This window comes from Trachymyrmex septentrionalis, unplaced genomic scaffold, assembly GCF_001594115.1.
Source record: "Trachymyrmex septentrionalis isolate Tsep2-gDNA-1 unplaced genomic scaffold, Tsep1.0 scaffold8, whole genome shotgun sequence".
NCBI classification, from domain to species: Eukaryota; Metazoa; Arthropoda; class Insecta; order Hymenoptera; family Formicidae; genus Trachymyrmex; species Trachymyrmex septentrionalis.
Genome location: NW_017305987.1, coordinates 2,027,936 through 2,044,131, shown reverse-complemented (window position 1 = coordinate 2,044,131; position 16,196 = coordinate 2,027,936). Strand labels below are relative to the sequence as shown.

General features: G+C 40.6%; 1 protein-coding gene and 1 pseudogene across 2 annotated transcripts in view; one reads left to right on the top strand and one right to left on the bottom strand.

The window, feature by feature from the left end:
• Nucleotides 1-6,907, bottom strand: part of LOC108754394 — a 7,453-nt pseudogene extending 546 nt beyond the window's left edge.
• LOC108754510 (retinoic acid receptor RXR) overlaps nucleotides 1-16,196 on the top strand; it is a 101,854-nt gene that overhangs the window by 14,586 nt on the left and 71,072 nt on the right. Inside the window, exon 1 of one of the 2 annotated variants that reach the window (XM_018496872.1) lies at nucleotides 4,351-4,366. The exons of the other annotated variant lie outside the window; for it this stretch is intronic. The gene's annotated coding sequence lies outside the window, so the exon portion shown is untranslated. Of the gene's footprint in view, nucleotides 1-4,350; nucleotides 4,367-16,196 lie in introns of those variants that run through there. 2 annotated transcript variants of the gene reach the window in all.

Genomic DNA, 16,196 nt, shown 5'->3' with positions numbered 1-16,196 from the left:
GGTGGGGGTGGGGGCGGGGGCGGTGGTTCGGCGCCGGGGTGTCGTCCGGGTAGAGTGGGGCAAGTGCACTCCGACACACTGCAAGCGGACCCTATATGCAATTGGCTGGAAAGTGCATCGCTGGAGGGGATGCTGGGAGAGAGGTAACGAGAGGGAAGGAGTGAGAAAGAGATAAGGACAGTGAGACAGAGAGAAGGAAGGGTCACGGGAGGGAGAGGGCGGTTGCACACACGAAGTAGACATATAGGTCAATGTCGGGACACTCCTGGTGCACTGTTTAGCACGAGTCACCTACTGACCTACTTGCCTCCTCCTTTTGCGTACCCTGACCAGGCGTACGTACCATCCTGGTTTCCCGGCCGCGGCGGTCGCATCCACGTTGCTCTCCCCCCCGTCCGGTCCAGGATTATATGGATGAGCTCGGTCTGCACGGAGAAATGCATCCGCATTCGTTTGAATCTCGTAACTCCGACGGCATATATGTATGTATACGATGAAAAACGATGACCCGCACAGATAACGCGGCCGCGGCGCGATAACGCTCCGAGATATCAGTATTCATTCGGGCGTCGCGTTGTAGAAATTATGGTCGGCATTCGTGTCATCGCAGTTGATTAATTACGTTCCGTAGTATATTATGTACGAATACGCTATGCAATAATTAACCCTTTGCAGCCTGACACCATAATCAATAACGCAATTTACAGACACGATCTGTAAGTTCCATTTAACTACTTTAGTATGCGCAATGTATATGAATTTTAAAAGCACACTATCCATTGAAATTATTATACAGTATTAATTGTTTCTCCGTTCGGTTTAATTGTGTTTCCGTTGGGTATACAAGTGCGTGTAAAAAAAAAATTTGATATTTTCCTTGAGATATGTACTTGCTAAAGTTGCGCTCAGACAAAGTAAGTAACTGTCCCTATTAATGTGTCTTTTAGCCAACTTGCTTATTACTGAATTCATTGTTAAATATTGTAACTTTAATTTTATCTCTTTTCAACTATTTCTTTTTCTTTCCCCCAATTTGTATACCTATCCACACATTTGACTCATTTTTAACATATAATTACTAAAACAGATAGTAAATTTAAGCTAATTGTTTAAGTTAATGTTACATAAATCATTATTTCAATTATATTTATTTCAATGTACACTTATAACACAACGTTCTCAGCTCCAATACAGGGCACATTTTAATAGGGACAAGCTTAAAATCTTACGTATTACTGGACTCACATAAATTCCTCGTATATCTCTCTCCCTCTCTCTCTCTCTCTCTCTCTTTTGAAAAATATTTAAAATACTTTAATACTGAAAAAATAAAATCTTATCTTCGGTATCTCGTGTATATACATTAATAATTTAACTTAACAAGAAAACAATATTGTTTTCTTACTTATTCGTGCTAGGTTTCTTTATGACTTATCGAAATACAAAAGCACACTAATAAGGCACAGTAATTGGGACAGGTAGTCTAGTACTGTTACTTTACTTTAATAAAAAGGCGCGTCGAGAATTGCGAGGCATCGCAGAATCGCCGCTTTGTAATTTACCCACAATAGCCTCCGCGTTCTATTTATGGCTCTATCTTCCGAGATGCAACGCGGCTGCAACGCGGCTGCATGCAGGTGCATTTCGTCATCCGGACGTTTCCGGAGCGGAAAAATTTCAGCGACGCGGGATGCATAAAGAAATAAACGTGTCGCCTCGCAAATCCTCGGATCGAATGGGTGGTCGTGCGACCTATATTCTGTCATCCAATCCAACAGGTCTTCTTCGACATCATCGGACTCGATTCATCCTTCCTTCTTTCCCCCTCTGTCTTTCTCTGTCTCTCGCTTTTTTCTCTCGCCATAGATTTACATCCGCCTCTGCAAAATGTTTACGTCGACATATATTAACACATTTTTATTGCTGTCCAGATAATACAGTAGTAGCAGTAGTAATATCTATAAAAAAAAACACACACACAGACATTCCTCACTTTCAACGAGTTCCAGAGAAAATTTCGAAAAAATAAGAACTAGGGAAACTTGACAATTCAGTGGCAAGTATTTGAAAATAAGTGTCGATTATAAATCTGTTTTGATTTAAGTGAACACTACACTGTTAGAGATAAAAGAGCAATGGCAACTCAATAATCTCTTAGTTAAATAATATTTTGTTATTTTTAACTTTCATGTTGTTTCAAGATATAAATCAATTTATTTCTATGATTAGTTTCAAAGTACAATTATGTTCGTATTAACACATATACTTAGTAAATGATAAACTAAATTTGAGTTAAATTTTATACATTTTCCTTTCCTATAGGAATTATTAAAAAAAATAATTCACATTTGAAATTATGAATTTAACATTGTACTTTCTTAGATCTTTGGAGTGGAATCTAATTCAATGAAAGCAAATGAGCCAGTATTGAAAAAAAAAATGACTCGATTGTCAATTTCCAAGAGTGAGACTTTCACTCTTTAGGGTTAGATTCCACTCCAAAGATTTTGGAGAGTAGCATTTCTTGTATTCCAAATAAAATAACTACAAGTTTCAAATTTAGCGAAAAACCTAAAAAACAATTCTAGTACAGCAACAATAAAAAAAAGACAAATTTTGTGACACATTTTCCGTCTTTGTACGAATAGTTTATCGAAAGGCAATCGAAGACTTCAAAGATGATCTAATTTCGAAGATGTCCAGCGAATCAGATTCGCGAGTGGCGATAAACATTGGAGCCTCCAAGACGAGGCTGCGTCGTAACCGAAAATAGAACGGAAATGAATGATTATATGCAGAGTGTCCTAGAATCGTCGAATATTCTTTATTAAATTAAGAACGACTATTTGATCGTTCCTCAAAGAGCTCGATAATGTCTCGCTAATAATAAGATATGTCTGAAAATTCGGTCTTGCGCCGAATTTGCGTGATGTAATCACGGGCAGAAGTTAAGAGCGTGTACGAGGCGATCGATGCACGATCTCTCAGATGCGGTAGCTTCATTATACGCTGATTGTAGATTTAATCGAATATGCGCCATGTAAATGCTCGCTTTACTTATCGCTTCGAAGCATCGAGCATTTCACGCTTGCCTGCTAATTGGGGGAGTGCCCGGGGCGAATCAAAGGTTAAAATTCAACCAATCGCGCTTCGACGCAATAATAGCAGTCCATTGCTCAGCGGTAAAAACACCATGTATATTTAACAGGCGATGAACTTTTCCAGGCTGCTCGTCGAAAGGATTGGTCGCCTCTCGTTTACGCCGATCGCGGTTTTACGTGACGAGGCTTCATTTACCGATCGCGCGGTGGGAATGTCAAGGTTGGCTTACCAGTCGCGCGATGCAATTTTCAACTGAAATGCAACCCCGATGCGAGGAGGTCGGAGGGGGGTAGCTTTTTTGCCCGGGTGAAGCGGAAAGGAAATCGTGCGCGTGCTCGAAATTGGGTCAAGTGCGGATGAATGACGTAAAGAGCAGGGCAAGGACCCATCCCTCGGATTTGCCGAGGAGAGTTGGAAAATACGGATCATAAGATGAATTATAAAAATGAAATGAAATCTCAAGGACTGGCTTATTTTATTAAATTCAGGATTTTACGTGCAACTATTATTTTGCAGTACTTTTTACATTTGACTTTTAATATTTGTTTTAATGGAAAAAGACTCGGTGAATTGAAATGGTTTCATTACGTTTCAAAATAAAATTATTTTATTATTGTACGCATTTATTTGGATATGGCTCTTTTTACTTATTATTTTTCTCTCTTTTTTTTTGGTATATTTTAATTTTTGTTTAATTTTCATTCATTTATGACTATATTTTATTTTTTGTAATTTATTTATTTTAGTTAAAGAAGAGTCGATAAATTGAAACGGTTATGTTTTAAAATAAATTTATTATATGCCTTTGACCGTTTTTATTATTAGAATTTATATATAAAAATTCATTATTTTTATTTCTCGTTTTGATTCTCTTTCTTCTACTATATGTTATGCTATGAAAGTGAATTTTAAATTTAATATACAATGTTTTTAGCTTTACGTTAATTATGTCAGTTACAAAGAAAAAGGTTTACAGCGAAAAGAGTTAATTATAAAAATAAATATACTGAAATATATCGTCATGTAAAAAATAAATCTTCTAGATTCCTCTTTGATTTCTCCAGTTTTACATACACCATACTATGTAATTATTAACAGCGATACGTGTACTTTGAATTATGCTCGTAAACGACTACGTTGCTTTTACTTATCACAAAGTTTCCAACTAACATTTGTTTTCTTTGATTTTATTGCAGGTGAGTACCACGATATCTGTATCGGTTATCAGGCATCTTCGCTCGTACGTGTTATACTCCTTCGTCACGTAAGTAACTGTTTTTAAGATGATTTACATGCTTTCGTGATACCTCTAGAACTTCATAATCGTACCAGCCACATGCAACGATTAATCGTCGGCTTAATAAAGATTTACCGAGCTTTGCAAAAAGAAAACGCGCGAAAACCTTTTCTTTCTAAAGTACTTTACAGCACCTATTTTTACTACGATAAATCCATATCTTCGTTCTAATTCTTACGCTTTACGGGTTGCATTCCTAAAGTTAAATTGTTTTCTTAAAGTTAAACAAATTCGGCGATTTTTATCACGTCGTTCCACGTTTCAGTTCACGATAGATTGATTCCGTTGGGAGAAACGGGGGATACCGGGAATGGATATAATGCAATATAAAGCTTTTCTCTCGAGATCGTACGTACATTCCCCCGCGCTCCGAATGCATTACCAAACGGCCATCGTTCTTAACTCGGCCAAGGTTCATTTCATGGCCCGTCGGGAAACTACCAGGAGAAGATAAGACGAGGAGGAGAAAGCGCGCGTTGTCTTTCTCGCCCGACCGGAAAAACTCGCGATATCCTCGAGGACAGTCCTTATCGAATGACGATTAAGAAAATGATGTCCCGGGAGTCTATAAAGCATCTCGGTGCGAAATTACGACGAACGCTGGCGGACGGTATTATTATCATTGTTAAAAACTAAATAAAGTATTATATATCGGGCAATAAAATATAATTGTCTAATAATGTTTACATAATATATATATATATATAAATGTACAATTATTGTGTATGTAATATGTACAAATTTGCTGAAGATGGTTTGAAGAAAAACCGAACGTTTCAAATAAGGTGGTATCGACAATAATTGTACGTTTATATATTATGTAAAGATTATTAGATATTATAATTATATTTTATTGCGCACCAATTTCCGCGCTGTGTTGATGCTCTCATTGCCCGACTTTATTGTAGTTTTTAATTTCGAGGGCCCGATCAATATTTAAATTTTACATTTTTTTATTATCATTGTTGTTTGGATGATTTTTTTGGGGACAAATTGATTCTGCGCTAGAATACCGTTACGTCGATAAAAAGATCGTTCTCTTCGCACGATTTGTTTACCTTGAATTATTGTGCACAAAAACGAGCGTTTACAACGTCAACAATTACGCATTTTTCTCCGGCTATCGCCTCCAAAAAAGAAAGGTTTAAGCAAATATAGAGCGACGGCCTTTATCTCGGCCTCATTACACCGTCGTTTGCATTTTGATTAAATCTCATATAACGTTACAACATCGTGGCACACGCGTGAGCTACGAAAATGCACGTTCTTGTTGCAGATAACTACTTTACTATTTTTAACCTAAAAAATGCCAAGTGCGTCGCATCTCGCGATAATGAATAACACTCTCCCGACATGCAGCCGTACGTTTGCGTAATTAAACGCGGGTCATCCATTTGGATCGCGACGAAATCGATATTCTCGATATCGTTTCAATTCGTTACCCGAATTTACTGTATCATGCAGATCGTACTGTATTACAATACTGTGTTTTCAATTTATAATATTTCACATTTCATTATTTAGAGTATGCTCGTAAAAGCCACGAGATGCAAAAGTATTAAAGAACGAGAGTGCACCTGCCTCCTACGTGGAAAGAACGAGTTTGCTCAAGTATCTAAAAATATAGCTCTCTCTATTAAATACAGATCTAAATAATTTTGATCTTTTAATTTACATTCGGACAGCCTGTGCTGGCTTATATCGACATTACTTATCGTTTTAGATTTAATCATTTCATTTAATCGTCTGTGTATTTATTAATTTTGAATTTGAATAATTTTGTTGGACTATAATCAAAATAATTATGTATCTACCTACGCTGAGAAAAATTTCCGATTGAAAATAAACGAGTCGGAAGATTATGATCACATCAATAAGAATTCTGGTTATCTCACCTAGAATTATAATAAATTCAATCAGAAAGTTCTTGTTTGTTTCATTTTCATTCAGAACTCCAATTAATCGCGATCAAACTTATTTTTCAGTGTAGGAATCTCAAATGATGAGCAATGTTGCAAGAAGTCTTAACATTCTAGCAATTAATTTGATTCCTAATTATTTTGACAATCCAACAAAATTATTTTCAGATAGGTGTTTACACTGAAAAAGGATTAACTAAATTTTTAAATAAACATTTACGCAATAAAAAATGATACTTAAATCAAATTAATATATGTTTACATTTAGTAAATGTTTAGTACTATATTCAAACAACATATTTATTAAACTTTAGTCATTTTTTTCAGTGCACCTAAATTTTTTTACTTCAACAAAACCGCTCATACTTGTCCTCTTCGTAATCAAATTTAATCGTAAATTAATGTGAGAGTTAATAAACGCATTGAGAAAGAGAAAGAGGTAGTTCACGTACACGATATATTATTTCTCAGCCGCGTAAGAGAGGCGTTTGAACGCGAAATAAACGCATTTCAGATCAGCCGCGAGGAGAGCGGGATTCGGGTGAACGTACTATTTATACATCACCTATAAAGACAACACCACGCATCGTTTTGCGTCCGTAGCACCGTTGAGGAATCTCAAGATCCTCAACAGAATCCACCGTCGCAATGCAGTGGTCACATACAACGTCCTTGACTGCTCTTTCCTCCTCCTCCTCTTCTCATCCTCCTCTCTCTCTCTCTCTCTCTCTCTCATTCTCGCTCTCTCGCATGCACTACCATCGTCTCTCCTCTTGTTCTTCTCCCCTCTCGTCCTCCCCTCTCCTTTCCACACCTACACCCGATTGATCATCCGTCCTGTCGCTTCTCGCGGATGGGTATTATTTATAGCGTGGCAGCTACATGCGTCGTGCGTGGTCGCGTTAACACGATCAACGTTGTACGTGGATTCTCGAGACCGTTCGTACGAGGTGACTGTTTCTGACGCCCGGAATCGTGCGTCTGATAAACGCATAGAGACGTCACGTGCTCGACAGCATACGATCGTACGTTCGCCTTGAGAGATTAATCAAGTCGATTCCATCTAACTCGAGTAACGAGTTGCGAATTAATGACTCTGCGGTAATGCAACAATATATTATTCACGTTTTATATAATTACGATCGCTTGTGTCGAGAGCCTCTCGAATGCCATCGAGGGATTTCGGAGCACAGCGGCGATCCTGTTCGAGGCCCGTTGAATATATCCCTTTCGGCGCGTTGTTCTCGCTCTGCGCATTCCTTTCTTGTATTCTCTTACCTCGCTCGAAGTCGCTCATTAGGATTCAGGGAACGATTAGCCCCCCGAAAAAATCGCGAGCTTTCACAACGGGCGAACAATGACGCGGCTGATTGGCGAACCGCTTTAGAATTAGAGGCCGAATTTTGCATTGTACATCGGGCGAGACCAGACGAAACGCAGCTGCTTCGTTCGCGCGCTTCGTCTTCCGTCTCCTTCGCCTCCAGGCTCACCTTTTTCTTCCTGCTCTCTTTTTTTCCCCTCGACGCCGGTCCTCTCCGTCGGTCGTCATCGTCATCGTCATCGCCATCGCCCGCCGCCGTCTTCGTCGCCCCCGAGTAACGTTTCGGTAGTTTTGGGATTCCGGTCGCTGCTTTTGTGTTTCAGGCCACAGCATACGGCGAACGGACGAGTCGCGGAATACATAAATGCAGGAAGTCTAAATCTGCGGGATAAAAAGTGGAGCGATCCGCCATCGATCTTGGGCGATCTCTCGAAAACGGCCGCTCGGGGTGTCGATCTTCGCGAGAAATTCACGCTATCGGTAACAGCTGTCGCAGTTCATTACGCGATACTGCAAGTTTCCGCGAGGCACGTAACTTCTTCGCCGAGAATTACGAGCTTCGTCTATGTAAAATGCCGCCAAATTGTCATTCTCTCTCGTACCGTTGCCTGAAAACTTTACTTGAGAATTATTTAGTCGAGATCAAAACGCGAGAAAGAAAAATCTGCATCGGGACGTCTGCCACAATCGTTAGTGACAAAGAATCTTGCGCTGATTGTACCTTTTCACATTCAAATAACAGGCTTGGAAAATCATACAGACCTGGGAAACCGGGAAAATGCAGGGAAATTAAAATTAGTTACGGGAAACTATAATAGAAAAAGTCAGGGGAAAATATAAAAGACACTGGAATTTTGAACTTTGCTCACAATTCCCTTCTCCTACTAGCTTCTATTCCAAATAATTTTTCTAATTTTTTTAAAATATTACATCTGACATTTACAATCAATTACGTTCAAAACTTATAAACGATTTTTACAAAATAATTAAAATTTATATTTTATTTGATCGTTCTTTTTCGTCGTAACTCCATTATTTTTTCCATACTAATTAATTTTTTGTTGGCTTGAATTTGTCCCTAAAATTGTATTATGCTACTAAGCTTCTTCCGCGTTTTTAAGAATACAATTGTCTAATCTTACCTGGAATTTTGTACAAAAACCTACCCAGAAACTATTTCTTCGGGATTTTTTTACATGATTTCATTAAATCCGTCCTAATTAATGTGTATAATTAAATTGTTTTATTTTATAATTATTAATAATTTATTCATCTAAAAAGAGATGTATTAATTCTTGTATAGTTGTCACTTTTATGAGACTGCCTACCACTGCGTTTTTCTCTGAATGCAGAGCGAGTTTCCGGACGGAACACTGGCTCGAACACTGGTGCATCGAGATGCGAAGACTCGTTTATTACACTTTGTAGACACGAGGCACTCAATACTATCATAATGCATAAGCTATATACTGTATGTATCTATATATTGGAAGAAACACGACGCTCAGACTGAAACCCCGAGTATACTCGATGATCCAGACCGACCTGATATTTAATACTCACGCGATTCATTGTACGACGATCGGAAGAAAGCACGCCTGTCATTTGAATATCGATCCGAATTTCGGAGTGCATAGGGAGATGAAGCTGCAACGCGTGATGTATTCAGAGTGCGTTTTGTGCGCCCGGACTTGTTGTGTGGAATTCCCGGATTTCGCTTTTGTTCGCGCCGGTTTCTCGGCCGATCTCGCTCTCTAAGGACCACATAGAATTGACGGCGACGTGAGGACGATGACGACGACGGCGACGACGACGACGACGATGACGACGACGACGTCTGGCGAAAACCAGTTCCGACGAAGAATGTAAACGGAATATCGGCGAGTCCAGTTAACCTTTTGTCGTCCTACTGCTGCGCTCGCAAAAAAAAAAAAAACTGGCAGCGACCGGCATGCATTTTCTCGTGTATGCAGTTCACGATCCGCGCATCAATCGGCCTGCACGATGCTACCGAAAATTACGCGCGCTGCATCGAGATAAATGTATAGAATATACATTACGTGGGAGAGAATTGTATTAAGCTTGTTGCGTTTGTTGGTATACGCTGGAGAGTTGAAGAGAATATTAAGCTTGTTGCATTTCTACATATATTTATTCACGTATCGATCTGCCTACAAGTTTATATCGCGCCTATTAATTGCATCTATTCTCTACGAATGAAAGTTATATCTAACATTCGCTAACTTGTTGCAGTTTAGAAAATTAAATTGTACAAGTATTTCATAAATGCAATGTGGTAAATGCAGGGTTCTAAAGAATTTTGAAATTCCTAAGAATTTTTCTGTGCTATTCTTAGTATTGTCTTTTTATTTATTGATTTTTTTACAAACCTACATTCTATCTATATAATCATCTTAACTCAAACGTCTCTCTAGTAGATGAAACTTGTCTGCATTCACTAACTTGTTGCATTTAGAAAATTAAACTGCAGGATTATATATTATTGTAAATGTAACATACAGGGACTTGAAGAATGCTGAAATTTCTAAAAATGTTTCTGTGCAATTCTCAATACAGTCTTTGCATTTATTAATTTCTTTTACAAGTGTATCTGTATAATCATCTTAGCTTGATCTACTCTACGAATGAAACTTCTCTTTAACATTCGCTAACATGTTAGTGCATTTGTGTCAGAAACTTAAATTGCAGAAGTACCTGTACATGCAAAAGCATTGCGTTTGCAGGAAATTTGTGAAAGAATCTTTTTACGTACTTCTTGATATTATCTTTGTCCCTTTTAAATGATCGCGCTTGTAATATAATATATCGTGGATTAAAGTTAATTCCAAACTCTTCCGAAAGTCGAAACGTTCATTCCGAAGAGGCGGACGGATTTAACGGGACGAGGTAATGGAGAACAATGCTTAAATTAAATGGCGACGATAAACCGAAGATCAGTTTGACCTTCGCTACTTAACATTTCTCCTGGCGATAACGAGTCGTGCGTAACGCCGCGTATCGCAGATAAGGGAACCGCCGGTGGTGCGGAGAGATGGCGACCCAGAATTTCGCAAAAACAAGGTCGACGCACGCGGAACAACAACTGCCTGGTGTATATACACGAGTTAAATATAATCTCGTACGCGACAGCGTCTGCCTTTATAAAGCCATACGACGACGACGACTACGGCGACGAGCCGGGGGCCTCCGATGTTCCTTCGCGAACACGTAATAAACTTTAAAGCTGAAAAGACGGCTCTCGGCATGCACCAGAGAGTGCAGAGGCCCACAAGCGGCGAGTAGGTGGCTAACCTTGACGACCACTTGCAAGCGAGCTACACGTATACGAGCGTGCACAAATAAACGCATGCCGGTGAGGATGGTGGTGGCGGCGGCGGCGGCGGCGGCGGCGGCGGCGAATGCCAGGGTGTGTGTTTCCTCGCGTGATGGCCGTAGTAGTGGATGTGTCGTGGTGTGGTTGGTCGGTTTGCTGTCGGTCGGCTGGTTCGCCGGCATATGGGCCAAAGGCACACTGGCCTGCCATCGGCGATGCAAAAACCGACCAACTTCCTCAACCCTCCACGACCCGGCATGCCTGCCTTCGGATCAGTATCATAACATGCACTTGCCTCGTATACTAATATGACCGTCACGCGGACGCTTTTACCAAGCGTATCTCAGAAATCTACGGCGAATATATTGTTATTATTATCTCAATATTGTTATCTGATCTGCGTTACTTGCTCGGTCAGTATCTCTCTCTGACGATGATTATTTACAGCTAGATAGAGATCTGTAAAGAATTTTATTGGTCTAATCGAAATAATTATGTAGAACATTCGGGCTAGAATGTTCGAATTTTTTGCTCATTACTTTGCTTGAACTTTGTACGTAATTATTTTGATGGTCCAAGAAATTTTCAGATCTCTATCTGCACCATTAAATTCATAATGTCGAGTTATATCCAATTTGAGGTTGTTTCTTTTTTTAATAATCATTTCTACAGGTCGCCACTGCTTCTATTTAATACATCGTCAATTTGACTCAGGAAAATACATTAAATCTGGCTGAAATGTAATTTATCGTTCACTACGTGTATTAATATGAACGATGCTCACTTTTTACACTAGCTACAGAAATTGATTAATTTACATTTTGACAAATGAAACGTTATTTAACTCGCGGGATTCGAATTGCCATATTGTTGCTTCGATATCTAATCAGTGTAGCTAAACTTTTGGATAGCTTCAGCTAAATTGTTCTGACCGTGCAAATGTGATATTGGAGGATAAATCTATTCTTGCAATGAACGTTTATTTAGACTCGAAGGCATTTTTCGGTACTTTCCAAGTTTCTCAACGTAGAGAATTTTTAATTCACGAAATTCTCACGGTTGCCTGCTCGTTTCGAGTACGTGCTTGTTGGAGACCCTCACGGGTTATCTCGCGATTTCCTGCGTATCACGGCGGTTCGCCGAACTATTTTTTATGCAAATAACGTAGATAACTCGTCGGCCGACGCGCGCTGCTCGCGAATACAGGTTTCTGTCGGGCAGCGTCTTCGGGGGGGCTTCCTCAAAAACGAGCTCTCTCTCTCTCTCTCTCTCTCTCTCCTCTCTCCCTCTCTCTCGCCGTGAGGACAGCGGGCGTGTCTAGGATGTTGCCATGGCGAACCTATCGACGGCATCGAAACAGGTGCGACGCAGGTCCATCTGCGAAGCTTCTCCCTTTTCGAGTGCAAAAATATAATTCCAACATAGATAGTAGAAGTAATCACGAGCGAAGCTTGAATTTCCTTATCGGTGCTCGTATCGAGCTTTCGTAAACAACCGGACACGTATCGGAATTGTAAAGAAAACGGCGGATTGCATAAACAGATGATTAGAAGAAAGAAAAAAAATGCATCGGGCACACACGTTTTCTGTAAGTCATTGTTGGAAGACCCGTCGCTTTGTAAAGATATAAAATTGTTACTGCTAAGTTCAGAGGATTTTAAAGAAACATGAATGATCCGAGCGGAGATAGTGGGATTTACATGTTAAAGGATACTTGCTACTTGCCTTTGTAAAGGTACGAAGCGTAAGAGAATGTTCGAGAGCGTGAGTGCGCGTTGCTTTTTTTTTCCTAAGAATTATTTATGTTCAGTCTGGACGCGCGGTATGAATGGCCGTGTCTTCTGTAGCAGACGTGTTACGTATTATCGAGAAGAAATGGTTATTTATAAGTTTTCCCTTTGACGTACGGATGAGAGTACACTGGAATAATATACTAAATTCTAATAGATACTTTTTTTTTTTTTTTTTTTGAAATAAGCACTAAATAAATATTTACTTAATACAACGTAAAATATATCTATTTAATACAAGAAATTTATATACAAGATTTTAATACAAGAAAATACATTAATTTAATTTCAAATATTATTTTCTTTTTATCGAGCAAATATTTATTTATTTATTTAGTTAGTGCTCTCTGGTATATCCGAGTAAGTATTTATTAAAATTTCGTATCGTTTTAATATACGTCTTTCTTTTTTTTTTTTAGCGTGAGAGGGAAATATGAGAAGAGAGAGCGTTACGCGTTACGGCTGCGGTTTATTTCCGTAGCGAATATTAGTCTGAATTAGATGGAACTGCCATGTATATATTGTATAAATGTGTCATTTACGCTGGATTATTCCACGTAGCGCACGCAATACCGACGTCTCGTACGAGCCCGCATCCCGCTTCCGAATAATCCGCTAATGGAACAGCGTGTGTTTCGCAACTAGCCGGCATAGTGATCTTGAAAACCTTTTTTTTTTTTTTTTTACATTCATCACCGTAATCACGTCTCACTGTGCGTACAAATGATACCCGTATGTACGTATGTACACGTTCGTCGCTAATACCGTGTGTTGTCGCATATCTAAATATTGCATGCGACTGCATTGAAAACGTTCCGCAAAATTAAAGCTCGACGATCGTATTCCTGGTTCACGCCTTGCCGATATTAACCCTGTAACGGTAAGGTTGAAATCAGAAGTGATCCCACAATTCCGTGGGATCCCACAATTCAGTCAAAGTTTCGTTTTACTACAATTATGTGGCAAACGAGTAAAGGCAGCCATATTCGGAGCCAAGACGAGCCTTAATGCCCGATAATATTTTTATGCGAGTTTTTACAATTTCCAATTCAAGCAGTTATTTAAATTTAGTTAGACTGCTTTCTTCTTAGGTGACCTCAGTCGACCCAAACGTCGTTCTTCTTTGCATTGAATAACAAAAAGATAGAGCGACACTTGTGTTGACTGTGTATTTTAAAGGGGAAGCGTGCCTTAGTAAACTTTATTGCATTTTATAAATAAACACGCAGGAAGAAAAATTGAAGTATAAGAAGTTTTATGTTATTATTTTTTTATCTATTTCGTACATAAATTAGCTGAAAGAATAAAACAGAGCATCGGGTCCGATCCGATCCCACCTTCTTCCTAAATATGTTCTGGAAATCTCTTGTACTTCAAGAAGGAAGTTATGTTTTACGAGTTATCTCCGTGTCCTGATACATCATTAAATGCCCACGTTTCGTGAATATTGCAGTTCACTGGATCAAGGCGAGGAGTAATTTGATACTGTATCAGGTTGCTTCTCGTCCTGATGAAGTGACCTGCAATGTTTACGAAACATTAGCATTTAATGATGTGTCAAGACACGGAGATAACCCGTGAGCTTCTTCGGAGAAAATACCTATGGAAATTTCAAAAGTATCATTAAAAATCCATCGTACTTAGGTTCGGTTTTTTTTTTTTTCATTCGCTGATGCAACTCGCGTTCAGGCTTAACTCGATGATAATACGAAATTGTATTTCTCTATCTGATTAATCACTAAACTGATGGTCCCGTAGTGAATAATTTGTAAGGTCACCGCTACTAAAACTATTAATTTAGTGATAATCGCAGCTGGGAAAGCACAAAAACAGTTCTACATTATCGTTGCGTTAAGCGAGGGGATAAATCTAAACCACAAGTTAACCAAGAAATTGAAAAAGTTTCCTATCCATTTCTATACAATCGGAAATAATGAAATTTCATTATTTCCAACTGCGGATTAACTTGAATCTCGGTTTAACTCACTCTCTCCGTCTTCTAATTCTTAGAATTGGAAGAAAATGAAAAGTAAATCGAAGTAAGATTAAAGTTATAGTCTACATCGGGGTAGAAATGGGCATTAGAGGGTTAAAGAGTGTACTTCCTCCGAGGAGAGGATACAGTCCGTACCCGCGAGATTCTCATCCGCATCGACCCGAATCTCATTACGCGAATCTCTCTCGCGTCGGTTATTTTCATCGATCGCGCCCGACTATTCGCAACGACGTCTAAAATTAATCCGCCGCATCTCCCGTACTTCGTCGCTCCGCTATGCCGGACTTACGTCCCCGATAAAAGCGTAGTCCGTCCGCCAAAATGATTTCGCGATATATGCTCTCTAATCGCAACGTTCGGCGTTCACCAGGCCGTCTACCGACCGGCCGAGGAAGGACGAGGAGGATGGAAGGGAGGCGAAAAAACACATCTCTCTCTCTCTCTCTCTCTCTCTCCGACTCCGATCGAACGTTCCCTCACACGCACGCGTGTCCCACCCTCTTCCCCTCCCTCCCCCACCCCACCCCCGTGGACGAGTACGCACGTACACACGCTTGCGCGTTCGCCCGCGACCTCCCCCTCTCCTGCTCGTACCCCCTTATCGGCATTCCCTATTACCCGCACGCTCGCTCCGACGTGGCGCAAATTTCGGTCACACCTGGTAGAATCCCAATGCAGGAGAGAGAGAGAGAGAGAGAGAGAGAGAGAGAGAGAGAGAGAGAGAGAGAGAGAGAGTGAGTGAGTGAGTGAGTGAGTGAGAGAGGAGGGCCCTCGCGGTGGGCTCGCGCACGCTCGACATTGCAGAGTGCGCCGTGCAAGGCTCCCTCATCCATCCGTCCGTCCGTCCGTCCACCTTCCCTACCCCCGTTTATTTCCCCGTGTTTCCCACCACTTCTCGGACGCCGCTTCCTCCACTCCGACTGCGCTTGGTTAGCTCGGTGTGGGACGGGCAGAGAGCCGTGAGAGGGGAAGCCGGTCGACTCTCCCGTTTCGGCCGTGCACTAGAACTTGACTCCTAAGCTTCGCAGTGGCGGCACAAGTTCTATCGGGCGGCTTCTTTCCGCTCGCTTCGTCCGTCCCTTTCTCTTTCCCGCCGTCGTCTGGTAATCTTTATCTTTCACTGTCTCTCTCTCTCTCTCTCTCTGTCTTCCTCCGCCTTTTCGTTCCATTGGATTCTTTCACTCCTCTCCGTCCTTCGCCACGGCATCTGAGAGACTCACTTGGCGAGACCTCGTGCGACGAGTTTGTGTTTCCATCATCGTCGACGCCGTCACGTCATCATCGACGGCGTCGTCGTCGTCGTCGTCGTCGTCGTGGTGCACGTTTTCATCGATTCGCGACGGCCGGCGAGTTGCGGCGAACGAATGACTTGGCTCGTAAATCCACCGCAGATTCTCGGTAGAAAAGAGAGAGAGAGAGAGAGAGAGAGAGAGAGAG